Genomic DNA, 22,684 nt, shown 5'->3' on the forward strand with positions numbered 1-22,684 from the left:
GTGTCTAGTTGGTCCCCAACCCACGTACTTCTAAGTGGACCGGCCTTTTTGTGCTGTCTGAAAATACCTGTGGTGCATGGGACTGTATATGTGCCTCTGTGTTTGTTGTCTGCGTGAGTCTGTCTCTGTCTATTGTTATTTGTTCAAGAATACTTGTCTCTCCCTGGTTTGCCCTGGGTTGGCTCTAACAATATAACATTTCTAACTCTCCTTCAGGAACTAATTCCTCAACTGATTGCTTCACTTGATGTTGACAGAGTGGCCTCCCTTACTGTTCCTTCCCCGTTCATGCATCGATGCTCTAGGCCGGCCACCACAACTGGTCCTTGTGGAGAACATGAATCCACTCGAAAGACTTTCGGGCACATGCATCAACCTATTTAGGAAGTGCAAACGGTGCAAATCGGTAAATTCGGCCGTTTGCGCTTCCTAAATACGTTTTTGGGATGCATGAAACAATGTTTCAAAATTCGCTTTTTTTGCATTTCCTAAAAATGCGAATGCATTTAAGGAATCGCATTTGTGCAATTCCTTAAATGCAATGCATCAATTTAAAAAAAAATGCGAATGTTGAAATAGGAAGTGCAAATTAACACGAGGTTGACCCTCGTGTTAATTTGCGAAAATCTTTAAAAAAGCAAAAAAATGCATTTTTTAAACTTTCATGTTACAGACACACATGTCTTTAGGACATGTGTGTGTGAAACATGCACTTTAAAATACATTTCAGGGATGCAGGGGGGTGTCCTTTGGACCCCCCTCTGCACCCTTGCAATGCATCAACAAATTGCGAGTTCAAAAAAAAAGAAATGCAAAACGGCATTGATTCCTATGGGCCTCTAGGCCCATAGGAATCAATGTAATGCCATTCCTTAATTGCGATTCGCAATTAAGGAATCGCAATTTCCGAAAATTAAGAAATCCTAGAAACGTTTAGGATTTCTTGATGCATAGGATTTTGCAATTCCTAAATTGCGATTCCTTCATTTTCGCAATTTAGGAAGTGCAAAATCCTACAATGATGCATGTGGCCGCTGGTCCTCATTCTCTCCCTCGTTTCATTCTTTCCACACTTGTGTCACATTTGGCACTTCCAGATGGACGTAGAGGAGCCTACTGCACAATAAAAACAACTAACATAACATAACTCATGGCGCTCGGACTGCATGAATGGCCGACTGCATGCCTGGTGGTCTCTGTGTATAGGAGCATGTGTGTCAGGGTACATGGATGCTTGTTTGCTGGTTAGTAGGAAAGGGCGGCTGTAGGTGTGCCCGTTCGTCTGTACATGGATGTCGGTGAGTACGTTGCTGTCTCTGCCTATCCGCTTGTAAGCATCATCATTGTCGTGTGTATGCCACACTGATTGTCTTTGTCAACGCATGAGTAAGAAACAAATCAAGAAGTAATGGATAGTCATTATATTATTTATATGTTTTGTAAAGAATTGTTTCAGACTGGCTCAGAGCTTTAAATGGTTTTCGCTGCCATGGGCTGTGACCTGCAGGTCACCAGGTGGACTTCTGCTGAAAGAAACTTTTCTCTTCATTCTTGACAATAAAAAGAGAGATTGATTATATTTGCTGATAGTAGCAATAACACACTGCAAAACAGAAGTAGCTGCTATATAAAATGGAAGTTATTATACTTGTAAGATCACATTTCTCAACGAAACAAGGGACAGGTGTTTCAGAGTCAGATTTTTAAGATTTTCAATGTATCCACTTTGGAAGTAAGAAAGTGAAAGCGCAGGCATGGACTGTATTTAATCAATATGGTGCATTCCTGTCCTTTCTGCCTGCGCTGGCAACATTCTAGCAGCATTACACCAACGTAGGTACCCGGGGCCCTTTGTTACAAGCAGGATTGTTTTTTGTGCAGGAAGGTGCCACTTCCTCCACAAAAACAACCCTATGAGGTGTTTTCTCTTTTTATGTGTGCTACAGAATGCAGTACATATGGAAAGAGGAAAAAACGAGGACAAATAAACATATTTCTCATTGTTATGCCTCACCTCAAGAGGTTTACAGATTTGATGATTTCCTAGGTATACATCACTTTGTAAATCTGGTGCAGTGTCAAATCCCATGAGTGAGCCGCAACATCCATGGAAAGCCTCCAGGGCTCAGAGTAAGGTGACTCAGTGATGGGGCGTGGCTTGGCGCGCGCCAAGATGGCAGCATAGTTTAGCTGCTCTGCCGGCCACCGCGATTACATCCTTCAATATCCTGCCCTGAGACGAGTCAGAAACCAGAAATTGCGACAAGCCTGTGCTGGGGGTGTCCCTCGATGTTTACTGTGGCCCTGCAAAGTTATATGCGGACTCGGGACCCCAGGGGACACTAGCGGCTGCCTCGCTCTAGCCGAACGGGTGGAGTGTGACGAACCCGCGCACATGGTGCTGTGTGGTGAACTGGACCGCGGAGCCGATCATGGCGGATTCTTGAGTGCCACTGCTGTCCACTGCTGTCCGGGAGCTTGGCTGATCCGCGGCCTCGGTTCCCGGCGGTGTCATTGACGGCGGCCGCCTCTGTCTGCCTGGCCGTGAGGAGGACTGGGCGGCTGTGCTGCGGAGCTGCCGGTGCGGTACCTGACATTGGAGCCCATCAACGCAGGTACCGAGGGTGCGGTGGCGGCGGGGAGAGGGAAGGACCGCGACGTGAGATCAGCCTGAGGGAGAAGTGGAGCGGCCCTCGATTTTGGAGATGCGGGGTCCGATGCAACGGACCTGGCTTGCCTGAAACGCGACCGGCTGGCTTTGGCGATCGGAGGAGGCCGTGATTAGGCCGCTGTGGCTTACCGGGGGTGAGCGGACACTAGCTTGGCGATAGCGCTGGCTGTTGCGAGACGCTCCTGTGCGGGTGTATAATAGCTGGTGATTTGCACAGGGAGTGAGACACGACTTTCTGCAAATCGGAGGATTTAGCGAGTGGCCTCTCTTCGTTAGCTCGCCTACTGGACTTCCCTTCCCTCCTTCGGGATTGGCCCCTCTCCTGTGTCTGGGGCTCTGTTGCTGTCTGAGTCCTGGTGGATGCCTTCCCCCTGCGCACTGGCTGGGTAAGAGCTGACTGGGCAGCACATATACTATCGGCGGACATTTGAGGATTCTGGGGAGGAAGAGGTCTGTGGATGTTAACGAATTAGCGTCGTAGCAGGTCACTGGAAACACAGGGGCAGCTTGAGATACCGACAGATCCCCTTGCTGAGACGAGTGTTTTCGGGCCTGTTTTGACGGCAGACACAACCTGGGGAGTGTGGACAATTTACTGGTGACACTAACTGTCCGGCGAGAGCACTATGGGCAAGCCGGAAAAATCCCAGCCCAAATTAACGTTCGAGCTCCGAAAAGGCGCCAAAACGCCCCAGCCTGACGCCCCTGGCGAAGACCGCGATATCGCCGCGCAGAGTACTTCCACGCTGGAGACTATGCTGGTTGCGATCCAGGCCAGTTTACAGAAGATTGACGGGATAATTGAAGCTCTAAATGACCGAATGGATCAATTCTCTGCCAAGCTGGATAAACAGGCGGCGAGGATCGGGGAAGCGGAACAGAGAATTTCGGATGCAGAAGACGGACTACAGATGGTTGCGGACAAAACATCAGATATTACAAAGCTCCTTGCAGTGATTCAGGCCAAGAATGAGGACATCGTATCGAGGTCCAGGCTCAACAACGTCCGCGTCCTGGGCCTGCCGGAATCAACTAATGTGGGGCGTCTGGAGGATTATGTTGAAACGATGCTGCGAGAGATATGCGGAGCAGAGGAACTATCCCCCATGTTTGCAGTAGAATGGGCCCATCGGTCCCTGGCTGCCAGACCGCCACCGGGAACTCCGCCGTGCCCTATCATCATACGCCTGATGAACTACAGGGATCGGGATACGGTACTACGTATCACCAGGCAAAAGGGCAAGATAGTGTATCAAAATAACCAACTATCGTTTTATCCCGACTTTACGTCGCAGGTGCACGCGGCACGTAAAGAATATCAAGCCGTAAAGAAACTGCTGCAACGAGAGGAAATCCCATATGCCACGCTATACCCTGCGAGGCGGCGTATAGGAGCCTTTGATGGTGGCAAGATCTTCACCACGCCACAGCAGGCCATGGCGTATGCTAAGACACTACGGAAGAGCCGCAGGTCCCCTGATGCTACCTCGGACGTAGATGACTGACTTGTTGTACCTGAGTAGACAAAATGCGGGCGGGGGTGTATACCCCGACATTAATGTTTTCATGGTTTGTGGTACTGAGGGAGTTGGTTCGTTATTAGAGGTCGTCAATGGCCTGGCAATGGGCGGGTCGGGCGGGCTATGCACTTAATAGCGTCAGATGGTTATGCAACTGAGAAGTTCTGGCATGCCTAGTTTATGCAAATGTCTAGTGGTTTTCTGAAAAATGCTTGGTTTGTTCTGCAACACACTTTTCGATTATTCTGAATGACACGTCTGATGGGTGATCTATTTCAGCCGCGGTGGCCCACTTCCACCTCGTGCCGGGAGTGCAGTCGCTGCCGCAACCCTCATGGGTATGACCCAATTGCTATTCATGTTATTGTTGGGGTTGCTTGAGATGGGGGGGGGGGGATTCGATGTCTTTGGTGGGTTGGGGTTGCCAAAGTGAGAGGGGGGCAGGGGTCCTAGTCTTTCTTTTTGCTTTAAAGGCGGTACAACAGATAATGTATTTGCGAAAAGCTTTGTCTGGAGACTCTCACTACAAGGGTTGGTGTGCAACGACGCTGGCTCGACGCTACCTTTCAGATTTCTAGATGACAGGTGACCACTACACTTGTGTCACATGGAATGTAAGAGGCCTCAGTACACCTAAGAAGACCAGACAAGTCCTTGCCCAACTAGATAGGCAGGGTGTACATATTGCACTTCTGCAAGAAACCCATCTGACAAAACACATCGAGAGTTCAGTGGCGCAGAAATGGGCTACTTACAGACTGTCCTCCTCCTACTCTAACTATGCCCGTGGGGTCTTAATCCTGATTGAACGTGGGACGCCATTCCACCAGATAGACTCCTGCATCGATGGGGAGGGACGCTGGGCAATCACACATGGTAAATTGGGGAATAGTGAGGTGACTATACAAATATTTATGGCCCAGTGGTGGACGAGCCAGCGTCGTTTCTCTCTATGATCAGGTACTTCGAAGATGGCCGGAGGCGGCACTAATGTTGGGAGGGGATCTGAACACGCACTTAGACCCTCTGTTGGATAAATCTGTTCTAGCTAGTAATCGTATGCTCCGGACGGCTCATTGTATTAGGCAGCTTATGGAGAAGAGGGGATTGGTAGATGTGTGGCAACTGCAACATCCTGGGGTCCTGGAGGGCACACACATCACGTCAGCGCACAACACCTGGTCCCGTCTGGACTATTGGTTACTGGACGAGTTAGCCAACACTTGGGTAACGGGGGTCCACAATTTACCCAGAATGCTGTCAGACCATAATCCGGTTGTGCTTAAGATTCAAATCCCACACATGGTTCGCCCCCCATTTACTTGGCGTTTCCGAGCTGATGCGCTTTTAGACCCTGTTTATGACGACACTATACATAAGGCTATAGTCCAATTCTTTGACATCAATGTGGGTACGGTGGAGAGTGTGGCCACATTGTGGGAAGCGTTTAAAGTGACCATAAGAGGGGTGTGCATAAGCACTACGGCGGGTATCCTTAGGGATCTAAGAGGACAATTGCACCGTACGGAGGCCAAATTGCGAGAATTAGAGACTTCATATGATGCCCACCCCACACCTGAGACTCTGGTACAACTAAGAGAACACTTGGAAGAGTACAATTTACTGGCCTCTGCTGAGGTGAAATATATCTCGAAGAGGTTTGTGGCTTGGGCTTATGGGGAGGGCGGCAGACCCGGTAGGGTACTGGCCAACCGTTTGCGGGACCACGCGAATACCCCTCCCATTGACCACATAGTGGACGACACGGGTGAGAATCACTATGCCCCCGAAGCTATACTCAGCCAATTCCGCGACTTCTACCAAAAATTATATGAATCTAGCGGGGACGTCCCCGACTCAGAGTTCCATACGTATTTACATGATACGGCGTGTGCCTGGTTGTCGACGTACAAAGAAAGTTTCTTGGCCTTCCCATAGACGAGTCAGATATAAAGGATGCTATACTCTCTATGCCCAACAAAAAGGCCCCGGGACCAGATGGGCTGACAGTAGAATTTTATAAGAGATACGCTGATCTTCTAGCCCCGCATATATTAGCGATGTATGCCGAGGCGCATGAAGTGGGACATCTCCCTCCATCTCTCAGGCAAGCGCTCATTATCACTCTGCTCAAAAAGGATAAGACCCCCAATATATGTGAATCTTATCGGCCATTATCTTTAATTAATATTGACGCCAACATTTTGGCTAAAATCCTTGCTAAGAAACTGCATCCTCTGATGCCGCTACTGGTCCTGCCGGACCAATCTGGATTTATCCCGGAGCGCTTCACAGCATGGAACCTCCGAACGATCTTTGCCATGTTCCATGTTCTGAAATCAGATCTACCAGCTGTGGCTGTGCTATTTGACGCAGCTAAGGCTTTCGATTCGATCGAATGGAGGTATATGTTTTTCATCTTGACCAGGATGGGCTTTCCCCCCATATTCATCCGCTGGATCGAGATTCTGTACACTGATGTCACCGCGCGGGTAAGAGTGGGCGGTCTCACATCGGAACCCCTTACCAGCCAACGGGGTACTAGGCAGGGGTGCCCACTTTCCCCATTCCTATTTGCCATTGTCTTGGAGCCACTGGCGTGCAGGTTCCGGCAGGTGCACAGGGCAGCTGCTCTGAATTTCAATAATAGGCCGGTGGGTATCTCGGCCTATGCAGATGATATGGTCGTCTATGTCAGGGAACCACATATCTATCTCTCAAGAGTTATCAGAGAATATGTTCGCTTTGGACTTCTCTCTGGCCTCTGCATTAATTGGGAGAAGTCTGTTGTCATCCCCCTTACATCAGGTACTGTGGAGCCAGTGATGGAATACCCCTTGGTATGGACGATTGATCCAGTGAAGTACCTCGGCATATGGATCCACCGTGACCCGGTTACAGTCGTGCGGGAAAATTATGGGAGGGCATACACTACCCTAATACAACAGGTGGATAAATGGATGGGTCTTCCATTGTCATTATCATACCGCATCGCAGTGATCAAAATGATTATACTCCCTAAATTCATATACCTTTTCTGTAACATACCTATCCGTTTGAATAAACATCTGTTTGCGACGATACAGACGCAGCTACTGCGATTGGTGTGGGGTACGGGTCCTCCCCATATTAGTTGGACCACTCTCACGCTGCCTTATGAACGAGGAGGGTTCTGCGCTCCAGACTTTTATCTATATTACTTGTGCGGTCAGGCGCAATACGCCTTCTTTTGATTCCGCCCACATGCCTTTGTCCCGCATGTAGCAGTGGAGGGGGGAGACGCGAGAGGCACCCCTCTTCATGGCATCCTCTCACATAACCGTAGACTCACGCCTAAGGCCGAGATCAATCCAATTGATGCCACGATATTCGCATGGCATGAGATAGGTCGAAGGACAGACAGGCTCCCGGTGTATGCACCATCCATGCCTATAGAAGGCCACAGTGCGCTCTCCATTGCGCAGGAACACGGCCCGATGCGGGCGCTCAAAGAAGCGGGCATTGCAGTTCTCGGAGACCTGTACAAGGAGGGACTGTATGTGTCCAGCAACGACCTGAATTACATTTCTATTGCTTCTCCACTGTTTGCATACACATACTACCGACTACGCAGTGCTATGCGGGCCCACTATACCATGTTCCCGCAGGAACCAGCAGTATCTAACTCGTTACAATTAGTAATCACTGCGGCCTCCAGGAAACACTTGCTTACTAGATTATATCGGATGGTCATGTCAGAATCGGTGCTCCCGAAGGATTGTAGCAAGGGGCGCTGGAGTAGAGCTTTAGGTACCCCTATCACAGAGGATACATCGGCGCAGATATGTTCGGTCACAGGGAGGCTATCGCCGAATAGCAATCTGAGGATAATCCACCTGAAGTTTATCCACCAGGCATATCACACTCCCGTCAAACTCTGCAAGATAGGTTTCAGAGATACGGACTGCTGTAGGCGTTGTGGACGGAAGGGAGCGGATTTCGTGCATCTCGCATGGGATTGCCAGGCTGTACACTCATACTGGACGGATGTTTTGCATAAATTAGATGTCATAACCGGCCACACCCTAGACTGCTCTCCATTGGTATGCTTACTGGGACATGTGCCAGGGATCAAGGGGAGATTGGGGCGCTTTCTCAGTGTGGCGCTATTATTGGCTAAACGGAGAGTGTTGTTCACATGGGATGGCAGACACAGTCCTAAGGTCGCCACGTGGATCTCCGATATGGTATACTGCCAGGAACAATTAAGTCTTTACGCGGAGGAACTTCCACGGAGCTCCAGACCCAAAGACATATGGGCACCACTACAAGAGTATTTATTAGCGTGCAGTAAACATGGTGATGGGGAGGGGAGTACATCACATGGCTAATTTGATTTGTTTTTTCTGCTGTGATGGACAATTGCTTCTCTTGTGGACGCTCGATCATGGCGTAAGTTGCCTCCATGCAAATTTTCGTACTGACTATGCCACCACTAAAGTTGATGATAATGTGACTGTATCTCGCAAGAAGGGGACCGGGGAGGGGAGGGTTTTGTTTGATGTCTGTATTCTATCTTGCTCATTTACAAAAGGTCACTTTACCATGTACTGCCTTTTTGATGGACCATTTGCTTAATCAATAAATACAGTTAAAAAAAAAGGTGACTCAGTGATCTCTGCTGCGTTGCCATACTCATTATTTATGAGGCCGCCCATTCAAAGCCATGCAGCGTGGCTTTGCATGGTGTCATAAATCTTCATGAGAGTCCTTCGTCACACATGCACCAATTTACGTGGTGAAAAAGTGAAGCAGGCCTTTCATAAATAAGCCCCAAGTAGGTTAAACCCTATGGGGCATATTATCTACAAACTGTGATAAATATCGCAAAACGCTTTTAGCACGTTTTTCAATATCGCCCTCTATCGCTGAATTACATCGCCCTGTTAGCGGCGTAATAGTAACACTTTGCTAACAGGCGAAGTACAATCCAGCGATAGACTGTGATAATCATCATTAGTATGTAAAATCCTGCAATGATTTCACAGCGCTAATGAAATGCTTGTTAATAGGAGACTGTGTACCTAACCACACAATCCACCTCCCATAGGCAAAACTGCTAAGTCAGGTTTTTTTCAGGCGTTGGAATCATGCTATAATGGGGGCTTAGCGCGTGTTTTGTTATCGCTTAGCTGTTCAGGGGCAGCGTTGTTGATACAGCGATGTTGTTTTTGCAAGCATTTCACATGTTGTCTTAGGAGGGAACGACTACTTTGCATCTCATTAGCGATATGTATCGCTGTCATGAGATGTGTCACGAAATCGGCTGCTAACATGCGCTAATGCATGTTAGCACCGCCTTGTTAATAGGGCGATAAGAATAGCGTCGCTTTAGCGGCAAAAAGTGCAGCTAAAACGGCGATTCTGCCCTTGATAATATGCCCCAATGCATTTCGAAGATTCCACCAGGCCTTTTTCATCTGAAAGTTCGGAGTTATCTACTGTGATGTTAAATTGCCTCAGTATGATTACAATAACTAAGAACTGACCATCTGGGGGGTCAAGGAAACAGCCTGATTTATGCTGAAATGAAAGGCTGAGCTTGTGGCCAATACATTAGCACACATTTGATTGTGCACTTTTATATGTGCAAATAGTTCTAATCTAATTGTTGTTAATGTAAGGTGTTCTCTGTAAAACACAGCTACTTTTTTATTAATGCTGGTGGTTAGGGCGGATTTGTAGACTGAATGAGTAGCCAAAGCCACGCTGGGGGCAGAGGCTTTTGGTGTGTCCAAATGTCATTGGCGAGGCAGATATTGAGTTGTGCTTCTGGTAATGTTTGTGAAGAGAGAGGGTATTTAATATTACTCATTTGAGCTTTTTGTCTAAAAATGTCCTGTACCTGGAGGTATTGTTCTGAGAAATGCCAGTTCATTGGTAATCTGTGTTGGAGGTGGAGCAAGGGTATTCTACTGCTACGATAGAAGGGTGGCTATTTTTTTTTTAACTTTTAGTTAGGCTTGGGTTTTAAACAACCAGAGTGGAGCCCAGAGATCTCCTGGTGCAGGGAGATTGTGCACTGACTATCACTGACTGGGAAAGTACATCTAGTTTTACACATTAATTAATTATAAGTGTAGAACAGTGTGTTGGTGATTGGTATGTAACTGAAATATTAGATTAAACAAAAGCAGTTGACTGTAAAGACAGGCACTCCCCAAATGCAAGGAAAGTAGTTTGTTGTCGAAATAAGCATGACAAAAAGTCCTCGGTCTGATGTCACCCGCCCCTCCCCCAGTGAGTGGAGTTCCTAACTGACAGCGCAACACAATCCCTTTATAGAATTTTCTGAGACAGCGAACGCAACTTGCCCTCCTTGCCGTTAAGACTGAATTTGTTTTAATAAGGCACGCATTTTGTTTGTACTAAAGCCAGTGGAAAAAAATGGTCATAAGAGCAACAGTATTTTCTATGTGCTTCTTGAAAGCAGGGGGAAGTCAGGGCCAGAACACCTCCCAGCGGTGTGGCTTGTAAAGGAAGCAGTAATGTGGATAAAGGAAGTGTCAAGTAGGTGCATTTTCGTATTTGGGCATTCTTAGAGAAGCATTGAATAAAAAGCTCAATTATTCTCTTGCACTTTCTTTTATTCACCCCACAGCAATCAGACTCAAATTCGATGTTCCTTAGCTCTGGCAAGGATTTTGGCCAATAGTCTGAGTACTATAGTAGGTTGAGCTCTCTGTCTGTTAGCCTTGTCCAGTTTATATTGAGGCTGGAATTTACTTTTCACTAGCCTTAGGAAAGACAAACCTCTTCTGTAAAAAATAGTAATTGCTATAGATGTACTCGTGATTGGATATTTCTGTACAGCTTGCTCAAATGGGACTATAATCAAAATGAAGTAATCAGAGTAGTGCTGCAAAGTAGATGCATCAATTAGTCTGGTAACGAACGTCAATGGACTCAAACTGTCCAAGCTCTGCGTGCTGGCAATGCATATGCAGAGTGTGTGAGCTACGTAAAGAGGGCAATAGCTGTGGACTGGTACTAAGTTCTTGGATGTTACACAGAGGTCAAGAGCTGTAATGGTGAATTTGGTAGTTGAAGAGGTGGACAAAACTCTACATTTCATTCTGACAAGCCCCAGTGGTCTTTTTGGCCCTTCAGCATTATACTCATAGCATAAAAGAAGGATTCTGAGAAAGCATCAAAGACAGCATTGGGGCAAATCATGAAGCCTGATCAACAAGTGTCAGGAAGGGGGGCGTCATCAACTTACACCAATACTGTTCCTAAGGACCAGAGAAGTATGAACCTTCTGCCTTGGAGTCCACAACCACAGAAGGAGGAACAGCAATTGGATAATTCACTGGGGATTGTGACCCGAAGATATTGACCTCTCGTTTTTGGACAGATTCCTCAGAGGTCAATAATTGTGCTGAAAGACCAATGCCAAGTCCAGCTCCTCAAGAAAGTGGAATAGGAGAGCAGACAGTGAAATCACTCACTCCTTGGTATGGTGCGTCTTAGGGTCCCCTGTGATCTACCAAGGAACTGAAGTGGTCATTAGGGGTAATAATGCTGTGGATGAGCATGGGCACAAGGATAGGCCAGCCTTATGCACCTTTTCATGCTGTGAAGTTCATGGCTTGCTCACAGGGTATTACTCCCCTCTAAACCACGTCCTGCTCATGGCTGGAAGCAGAGTGTTGGACCTGACATCCTTGTGCCTTGTATTCACCATTATTTTGTCTTCAATTAGGGGAGAGGATGTAGCCTTAGGGCTAGAGTGTTGACCTCGAAGCTGGCGAACCAGGTTCGAGTCTCGGCATCGACGCTCAACATCCTGTGATTCTGGGCAAATCACAGAATCTCCCTGTGCCTAGCAAAGAAATGAATGTGTCCATCTGTAACAAAACTGGTGCTCATGTAAAGCACTCTGATACCGGATGTCTCAAGTCTAGTTCACATTATATAAAACTAAAGAAAAAAAATCTATTGCTTTTACTGATTTAGGTTTTACTGGCCTTAGGACTCTGAGCATTTTACCACTAACCAGTGCTGAATTGCTTATTCTCTTTCCCTTAAAAATGGTAGGATTGGCTTATACCTAACAGGCACAATTAATGTACTTTTAAGTCCCTGTGCCCAGGGCCTTTAAATAAAATGCCTCTAGTGGGCCTGCAGCACTGATTGTGACACCTACTTAAGTAGTCCTTTCAAATATGTCTCAGGCCTGCCATTGGGCAGTTTTAAAGTGCCATTTCGACCAGGCCACATAAACATTTTGCCAGGCAGAAACCTTAATTTTTAGTACATATAAGTCACCCCTAGGGTAGGTCCTAACCAGCCCATATCGCAGGGTGCAGTGTATTTAAAAAGTTGGGCCTGTACTTTTTAACTTTTACATGTCTTGGTAGTGAAAAACTCTTCAAATCATTTCTCACTGCTGGAAAGCCTGAATAACATTTGGTTACCTTCTTACATTTAATACGTGATAACTTTCAATTGGGAGCAGGTAGTAATATCGAGCCTTGTCTCTAAATAATTGTCATTTAAAACCCACTTCAATGGCAAAGTTGTTTTTTAAGTCACAATTCAGAGAATACAACTTTTAGAAAGTTAATAAAGTATACAAAAAGGGATGAACACAGTGTGCACAGGACCAATGTCTGGGCATACCCGTCGCACCGAGGGAGTCAAAACAACAACAACAAGGTGATGGATGGAATGCTTCAATTCATCTCAGCAACAGGAAATCACTTGGGTCGCATACCAATCCATCATTTTTTGCCCACCATGCCACCTCAGTTTGGGCCCAGCCACATGTAAATCAATTTGACTCTGTCCCAATGGGAGCAGTCCGGGCCAAACTTCTATACCTGACTGAAGAGACCATAATAAGGGTGAACCCAGTCCTTGGTGCTTGTATTCCAGTTCAGGCTAGAATGTGCCTAATGGAGCATGGTCAAGACTGATTTGCGTATGGCTAGGTCCAAATTGAGGTGGCATGGTGGGCAAAAAATGATGGATTGGGATGCGACTCGAATGATTGCCTGTGGCTGAGATTAATTCAAACATTCCATCCATCACCTTGATGTTGTTGTGATACCCTACGTGTGATGGGTATGCCCAGACCTTGGTCCTGTGCACACTGTGTCACTGGAACCAAGGTGTACCCGGCCGATGAGCCCATAATTAGGGTAAAATCGGTCATGGATTGCTTGTGTTCCAGTTCAGGTAGGACGTGACTATGCAGTTTGGAGCTAGATTATTCCCATTGGAGCATGGCCAAGACTGATTAACATATGGCTGGGTCCAAACTGAGGTGGCATGGTGGGAAGAAAAATGATGGATTGGGTTGCGGCCTGAATGATTGCCTGTGGCTGAGATTAAGTCAAACATTCCATCAATCACCTTCTTGTTGTTGTATTTGACACCCTAAGTGCACCAGGTATGCCCGGGTCCTGGTCCTGTGCACACTGCATTACTGGATCCAAGCTGTACCCAGCTGATAAGCCCATAATTAGGGGGAAACTGGTCCTGGGTTGCTTGTGTTCCAGTTCAAAGAGGACATGGCTTGGCAGTTTGGCTGGACTGTTCCAATTGGAGAAGGATCAAGACTCAGTTGCCCCACAGGTAGGACAGGTCACCTGCAGCCTGTCTTCCGCACTCCATCATTGATTAGTGGCGGTAATCGGACCCTCTGCTCTGGCCCACACCTGTGAGGATAAGCCGGGCCTTAAGGGTTGTAGCTGTTCCTGACGCACAGCGCTGTCGCACCTACAAACTGCCTCACCTTCTGCTGCTGGATTGGATGCCTTGGCTGTCTTGAAGCAAGGGGGCAGGCAAGATGCCCCAGCATTCACTATTGCAGTGATCATAGCCAGGTGAGCTCCTGAGCGGAACTCTGGGCTGCCATACAGCTCCAACATGGTCTCCCACACAGACGGGACCCTGAGGCAGGCATTGCTGACCTGCTTGCGCAGCATTACCTTTACTGGTAGTGGTGGTGCCACACTCTTGATAAGGCTGTGGACTTCAGACACATAGATCACCTCAGCCTCTGAAGTGGATCCCCCCTGCCACAATCTGACCACCAGTTGGACAGACTTTGTTGATTGGCATGCACCACTCCTCCTGTAGCCAGACAGAGGATGATGTGCTGGTGCTGACATAGCATTGACTACTGGTCCCATGCACTAGATGTGTCTGGCGCAGGAGTGAACCGGACGGTCCATGTCAACTGCTGACAAAGACCTCTGGGCAAATTCAGGGACATACCAGCGCAGCAAAACACTCCACAGGTGGCACTGTACTCCGACAAAATTGAACAGGGCAGGTCTCCTACCACATGTGAACTGCTGGAGATGCGCAGAGACACAATGTGATAGCACTCATATCCTTTGCGAGTGTCCCTCGATTCAGCCCTTCTGGTCCATTGTAGGAAACACTTTGGGAGGATCCATGCCATTGCAACATCCCCTCTCCCCCAGTCATTCTCCTCCACGACACTAGGGACTCTCCGTACCTGTCCCACCCACAATGCCGCCTCCTCTGCACGACCCTTGCTATGGCCAAGAGTTGTATCCTCCGTCAATGGAGGTCACCCACGCCCCTTTCATTGGAGGATTGGATGGTGGCAATGATACAGACGGCCTCAAATTAACGTGTTATCTATAACCTACAAAACCAGGATGAGGTGTTCATGCAGACATGGTCACCTTTCCTGAGAGATGGGCCCTGAAGGTAGGGAGGTACTACAGTCATCTCTGAGTTCCCACCGCTCCTTCCTTGCATCCCACTACAGGCACTGTAATCAGTGTCCTTACGGGCCTCCTCACCCTCATCTCGCTGATCTCCCTTTCCTCCCACCATCTTCCCCATCTGCCTCCCCTGTCATCACAGCCTTTTCTTCCTCCAACTTGCTGCTCTTCACTCACCTCCCTGACCCACCTTCTTCCAATCCTTTCTTTCTCCCATCCCCTTCCCTTCCCCCACCCTCCCCATCCCCCTCCCCACCTCCCTAACTCCCGTCTCTGATCCAACTGGCCCACCTCTCCTCCCACACTACATCTGCACCCCCTTTCCACCCCCTCTCTCCCCAGATTCCCAACATACACATATCTCCCTCCTGCCCCCCATACCTGGACAGGCAGACGTATGACCTCCCCTCTGAGGGACACGGTCCTCGTAATCTACAGTTTTTTTAATCCCATGTTTTCTCATCCGCCGACATAAGGACATTTTCTCATCCCTCTACCATTGGTGAGAGCTTTATTAAAACGGGACCTCTCCTTCCCTCTTCAATGGAGGCTCCTTCCATTTCCTGACCCTCCTTATCTATTTTACACAGCTATAGGGAGCAAATCCCATCTTCTGTTCCCCCCTGCAGAACTGATTATCGACTTCTTCTGACCTCCCCCCCGTACAGTCCCTAGACTGTTGACCTCACAACCCTCACCATTAAAGAGGATGTCCACCTTTGGCTTTGTCGGTCCCCCTTGGATTTCATATGTAACAGGCCTCTACTTAGCAACACAGTATCCTCCCCTTCCACCTCCATGCTCCTCAGGACTGCATTGTATTACTTGGTGCTTCTTGCCTATGTAGCATACTGTGCAATATTTGTATGCTTTTGCTCCAATAACAAATTGTGGCACAAAAAAAAGACTCAGTTGCACATTGCTGGATCCAAATTGAGGTGACATGGTGCGCAAAATAATAATGGATTGGGATGGGGCCCGCTAACTACCTACGGCTGAGATTAATTCAAGGATTCCAGCCATCACTGTTTTTTATAGTTATTGTGCCGCCCTAAGTGAGATGGGTTTGCCCAGACATGGATCCCGTCCCGTGCACACTGTGTCACTGGGACCAAGTTGTACCCGGCTGATGAACACAAAACTAGAGCAAAACCGGTCCTGAATTGCTTGTGTTCTGGGTAAGGGAGGACCTGGCTTGGCAGTTCAGGCTGGACGGATCTTGTCTATTGGAGTCAAGACTGATTTCTATAGAGCTGGGTCCAAACTGAGATAACATATCATGACATAGAGATGGAATGGTGTGCAAAATAACAATCAATTGGGATGCAACCTGTGTGATTACTATGGGTGGGCGGAATTTGCGTAATCGTGTTACGCAAATCTCCGCAAAACTGTAAATAAATCTCCGCGAATACGCAGAAATTCAGCGAACACTTGGAATTGCTTGTTCGCAATGCTTTTTTACTGTTCGCAATCGATGTTTGCGTGCTCGGGGGGAAATATCTCGCGAACACGCATTTTGAGAACTCAAACAAGCAAAAAATGTTGCGAAGTCGCAGAACGCAGAATTTTGGGCATTTTCGCGTTCTCCGTGGAATGCGAAATTACCCAAATTCCGCAAATTCCACAAACGGAACGGAATTTACTGCCCAGGCCTAGTCATTACCAGTGTCTGAGATTAATTCAAGCCTTCCATCCATCACTGTTTTGTATACTTAGTGTCTCGCCCTAAGTGGGACAGGTTTGCCCAAACGTGGGTTCCATGCACATTATGACACAGGAACTATGCTGTACCCGGCTGATGAGCCCAAAACTAGGGGAAACCGGTCCTGTGTTGTTTGTGCTCAGGTTGAGGGAGGTCCTGACTTGGCAGTCCAGGCAGGTGCAGGCTCAAGACTGATTTGCATATAGCTGGGTCCAACCTGAGGTGGCATTGTGTCTAATATAACGATAGATTGAGATGCAGCCCTGAGTGAAAACCAGTGGTTAATATTACTTCAAGGATTCCATCCATCACTATTTTGTATACCTACATGTGAAATTACATCATTGATGACTAGACTGTGGATAGTCGGGGCACGAGAAATACAGTGCCCAGGACCTCAATTTAATAAAACATATCTAATTGCAAACGATGTATATTATCTGATTGATGACCTTACATATCACATTACCCCTACCATTTTGACATAGACAACGATGAATATAGTATCAATAATTGGTTTGATTATGCGTTGTTGGTTTGTCCCATTTCATATTTGGTGTCATTATTTATTGATATATATTGTGAGGTCATAAACTCTACATTTTGTGCACTGGGACAATTGTCAGCTAGGGTGAGCAGCTGGTAAAGACTGCAGTTTAGTTGTCCATGCAATGTCAGAGTTTGATGGTGATTGTGACCATTCGGTTTCCAATGGGTGGGGGCTGAGGCTCAATTAATTGGTGTAACTGGTGCTTGGTGATTCTATAAAAACTGTAATGCACATGATGTATGGGTCTGTGATGCATGCTGGTCAAGGGTTCTCAAAAGTAAATAAATGGACAGCTTAGGTCATTAATTCTCCCATTCCAATCTCTCGATAGTCACATTAGTGAAAGCATGCAATTGTGACTCCTAAGCAAGGGAAGAAGACTCCACTTAGGAATTATTGGAGTCAGGTTTTTTTCATAGAACAACTCACACACTAAGTGAAGCAAAAACCTCACTTACAACCAGTCTTGCAATATGGACAGCACTCCCATATCCATCACACTAGCAGTGAAACACTACAACTAGCTCTCTCATATCCAGCACAGACTTGTAGTCACACACTTCTGACAGCACACACGCCATACTCAGAATAGCAGTTGTGTTGGAAATGGCCCTTTTTGCAGGGTCACCCCAAACATTTTGTCTTCCTCCTCTTTTTTCTGACCTAATTTGTTTTGGTTTTAGGACTTTTGACACTTTAGGACTGCTAACCAGTGCTAAAGTGCATCTGCTCCATACTCTAAATATGGTATAATTGGGTTATCTATAATTGGTGTGTTTAAGTTACCTATAAATCCTTAGTAAAGTGCACTGCTTATGCCGAGAGCCTGTAATTAAATGCTACTAGTAGACCTGCAGCATTCCTTGTGCCATTTCAGTAGCATTTCAAACATGTATACGGCCTGCCACTGCAGAGCCTGTGTGTGCAGTTTTAAACTGTCTTTTGATCTGGCATGTTGCCCTACTTGTCAAGCACTAAGCTTTTATTTTATTACCCTAAGGAAGGCCCAAGACAGCTCTGAGGACAGATTGCAGTGTACTTAAAAAGTAGGACACAAACCTTTAAGTTTTACATGTCTTGCTAAAATATGAGTGGAGTTCAAGTTTAATGTCTGATTAAATTCATTACAATTAAGATAAATTAGTAAAATAAGTATTTAAGCTACTGTACAAATAAGGCAATTCAGAAACAGTCATGTGCAAGTCATATTCGAAGATAAGTGAAGGTGATGCTAAAAAAATGTAGGCTACTTTTCTGTTATTAAAACTGGAACATGAAGTAGTCTCATTAAAATCCCTCTGCATGCCAATTTCACCTAATTCTGATTTGATATATGCCAACGACGGGATTCGGAGGTCATTAACACTGGAGATACATTGAGATTTGTAGATTTGCAGCAGGTCTGTCAATTGCCCCCCAACATGAGGTTGTGGGAAGCAGAATAACGAACTGTTTGCCTTTGAAAACTGCATTCTACAATGTGCGATATTAGGTGATCAGGCTTCCGAAGCAGATATGGGAACCTCTTGACGCAGGTTGGGAAATTTTCACCTACTTGCACGCGGGAAAGTTGAATACAGTGTGGCCCGCATGCCATGATATGCAACTTTGTAAAGTTGATGCGAAGGTCTCGATTAGCCACAAAATCAGTGAATGCAAATACTAGGAGGCGCAGTGCTTAGGGAGTTTGAGGCATTAGCACAGCGTTGTCTGCATATAAAAGTGTGGGTAAGAGATTCCTTTTAACAGAAGGAACATCGCTCGTTGTATCATTGCCAGAACTTGGTACAAATCATCAATGTATAAAATGAACAAGACCGGGCAAGCACACATCCTTGTCGGACTGGGGGTTGGTTCCCAAAAGGTGAGCGGAGGGTCTGGACGACCGGTGGAGGAGAATGGAGGTTAGGAGCAGAAATCACTACGTTGTCAGGGTCCACATCCCTACCTGGCTGCGATCAGAGGGTCTGGATGAAAGAAAAGCAGCGGCGCATTTGTCTCTCTGATGGAGAGTAGGGCTGGGCATAGTTTGCGAAGTAGCGCTTCGCGAAGCTACGCGAAGTGCACTTCGCGAGCAACGCGTAGCACTACGCAACCTGCGTAGTAGCATGTTCGCACTGTGCAAGACGCTGTTTTCAATTATTGCACAGTGCGGCTCGGGGAGATTTTTACTCGAGCAGCAGCTTTCTCAACGCGGACTGGTAGTTTCTCATTGCGAGCGGTCGTGAGCATATGCGACCACTTGCAATGAAAAAACAGACCTCCCCGCGTTGAGAATCTCGCAGGAAGGTTTCTTTTCCACGCTTGCGATCGGCAACTTGATGTTGCTGTTCGCTAATGAGGAAAAAGTCTCGCCAGGATGTCATTTTGCTTGCTCGCAGTCGCCAACTTGACGTTGAGGACTGCGATCAAGCAAAAAATTAACGCTGCACTATGCTACGCTATGCTACAAGTGTTCCCACTGTGCTAGGTGCAGTTCAGGTAGTGTGAAGTTGCACAAACTTCGCAAGCGTAGTGTAGTACTTCGCCCAGGCCTCACAGAGAGGTGTTGGCTAACCTAAGTCGTATGTTCATCCTGAGGGTTCAGATCCTATGGCAGCCGTCTTGTGGGCAGGCACTGGAGGCGGTAGCAACCTAGATGCAGGGCCCTAAAAAAACAGTGTTGGGACCAGCGGGTCAGAATGGGGGTGGTGCGGCCGCGTAGAAGCTTTATTTGCAGTGCTGGAGGGACATCTGTGCGGTAGGAGCATGAAACCGAATCATAAGTCAGGAGCGATCATCATGGGTTCAGGCACTGGCAGTACCATCTGAGGCTCATGGGTTGGAGGTTGTGTTTTGGGACCCTCATCACTCCATGGCAGCAACTGGAGGGTCAGGATGAGTGAGATATTGTGGCGCAAGGGGGCTATTGAGAGTTGCTGGGTCAATTGGGTGGTTTGCGCGCCATTCCCAATTTTGCAGCCATCTAGGGGTCAGGCATTGGCATTCGAGGCTCGTGGGTTGGTCATAGTGATTTTCGGGATCCTCATCGCTCCATGGCTGCAACCAAAGTGTCAGGATGGGCGAGATATTGTGGTGCAAGTTGTCTTTAGAAGTTGCAAGTTGTTTTTAGAAGTTGCTGGGTCACTTGAGTGATTTTCTCGGCATTTCTGATTATTTTGGGGCCATCTTGGAATCAGGCAATGGCATCCGATGCTCGTGGGTTGGTCGTCATGTTTTTTGGGACCCTCATTGCTCCATGGTTAGAACCGGAGGGTCAGGATGGGCGAGATATCATGGCGCAAGTCGTTTTTAAGGCTTGTTGTGGTCACTAGAGTGATTTGTTTGCCATTTTTGATTTTAATGTCATCTTGGAGTCAGGCAATTACGGCGCTCAACCACAGCTTACAGGGTTCTTCTGACTATCTTCCAGTGGCGGTGAGACCTGAGTGCAGGACTTAGGCCCTGTGTCAGTGTGTTTCGTGCAATCCAGCATGATGTGTCCTAAAATCGAGCAAGGTCTGCAAGCGCTGTTCACCTTCCAGGCACCTGTTGCAGTCCTGGAGGTGTCAGGACACAGATCCTAGTTTCTTAGCTTTTTAGCAGTCCGTTGAGCAAGATTCAGGCTTGCCATTTGCAGGAAGAATCTGGTGAGTCCTCATTCACTGGGGGGGGGAGGGGGCAGTCAGCAGGGATTTGCACAGCATCAGTGTTCCCCGTGCATGGGAGCTTCAGTGTTAGAGTTTCGCCCCCGCAGCCATCTTCAATATTCCATATCAATTTAAATTATCCGTGGAGGGAGATGCTGGCCACTATCTCGCAATTTTAGACTTTCCTCGGGCCGATAGGAGAGCAACGTCAAGAGGATTGTGGTCACTAATAGTAGATACAAAAACAGAACCGTAAATCAGAATCTCAACTAAACTCCTTGTGATAAATATGTAATCAATCATGGAGGGAGTCCCTCTGCCCGTGTATGTGCGTGGGGCAATAATATCTTTCCCTGCTGGCCCGGACTGGCCGTTGTGGGCACCGGGCAATCCCCCGGTCGGCCGCAAGGCTGGGGGCCGGTTTTGGGTCCTGGGGGCCGTTTTTGTTGCAGAGCCGTTTTTGCAGCATAGCTGCAAAATCGGCCCTGTAACAAAATCGGCTGAAAAGCGGCCCTGGCAAAGCGCTCGCCCCCTTCCCGCCCGGGGGGCCGGGGGGTGGCCGAGCACTTTCCTGCCATTTCCATTCTGTCTTCTAAGTCATGGGATGCTGCTATCATCTCCAACTCCAGGCTTCTTGAGTCCGACCCTCCCCCTGTGGAACCTAAAGTATTTTTGCCTAACGAAATATGAACATTAAAATCGCCAGCGATGCACAGATTGAATTTATGGACATGAGTAATAACCCTGTCAGATAGCTTAGTAAGAACATTTGTTAGTTCTAAAAATATTAGGCTCGGTAGATTATTAGTGCTGGCTGTTTCCAGAACATCCATGTGACCACCTAGAGCTATATACAACCAAACTGACAAACCGCCTGAAGCATGACAAAAGCGGAAACTAATGGCTGGAATACTATACCCTTGAAACCCATCAACAAAAGAGGGTACCACCTCCCACGTCGCCTGTAACATGATTATATCTTAGCTTTTAATAAATGAGAGCCATTCCAGCACACAAAAGTTAGAGCAAGCCCTGCCCTGCCACATTCCAGCTCACAACTTGTAATGTAGTTCCTTGAGCAGGGAGGACAGTAGCAATATGATTAACTGCTGCGGCTGAGCCGGGCAGAGGATGCACAAAGGAGACACCACTGGCAGTCATTTTATAACTTCCAGGCTGTTAAGAACATCGAAACAGTCTGTGCAACTCAGTAAAGACAGCCACCCATGATGCAGAAGACATTCTTGACTGCATTTTTTCTAATGATAATTGTCCTAGGTCCCTCTCTTCTCTGTTGGTCTGATCATCACGCTGTCCCTTTCTCCCTTTCGTTCCCAGTAACACTTGAAGTCACCACTAAAGCGAAGAATATGGTGCTTTTTTTAAAGAAATTACAAATGCATAAGCAAGGGCCTTTCCTGCCATCACGCGCATTACTATAGACTGCTATAGATTTTAACCTGCACCTAGTTCGTTAGTTTTTAAACTCGCGTCGCCGTATTTGCGCTGCTGCTTCTGTTGTGGTTTTTTCTGGGCGCTTGTTATTGCTGTCACTTGGGGTTTAGACAGGCTTACCTGCATTTAAATTGTGCCCTCACAAGCCGCCTTTGTGGGACTTAGTTAGTAGGGTCCCTGGTCCTGGTGATCCGTCCGCCATCTTGGGTAGGTATTGACGCCCTGGGAGTTTCTCAGGCGCCATATTGGTTGGGGTCAGAGGCTCTAGCAGCCGGAAGCCCGCGCTTGGAGAGCTTATAAAAGCAGCTCCCATATCACGCTCCTTAGACCTTTCCTGCCATCACGCGCATTACTATAGACTGCTATAGATTTTAACCTGCACCTAGTTCGTTAGTTTTTAAACTCG

This window comes from Lissotriton helveticus, chromosome 4_1 (assembly GCF_964261635.1).
Source record: "Lissotriton helveticus chromosome 4_1, aLisHel1.1, whole genome shotgun sequence".
NCBI classification, from domain to species: Eukaryota; Metazoa; Chordata; class Amphibia; order Caudata; family Salamandridae; genus Lissotriton; species Lissotriton helveticus.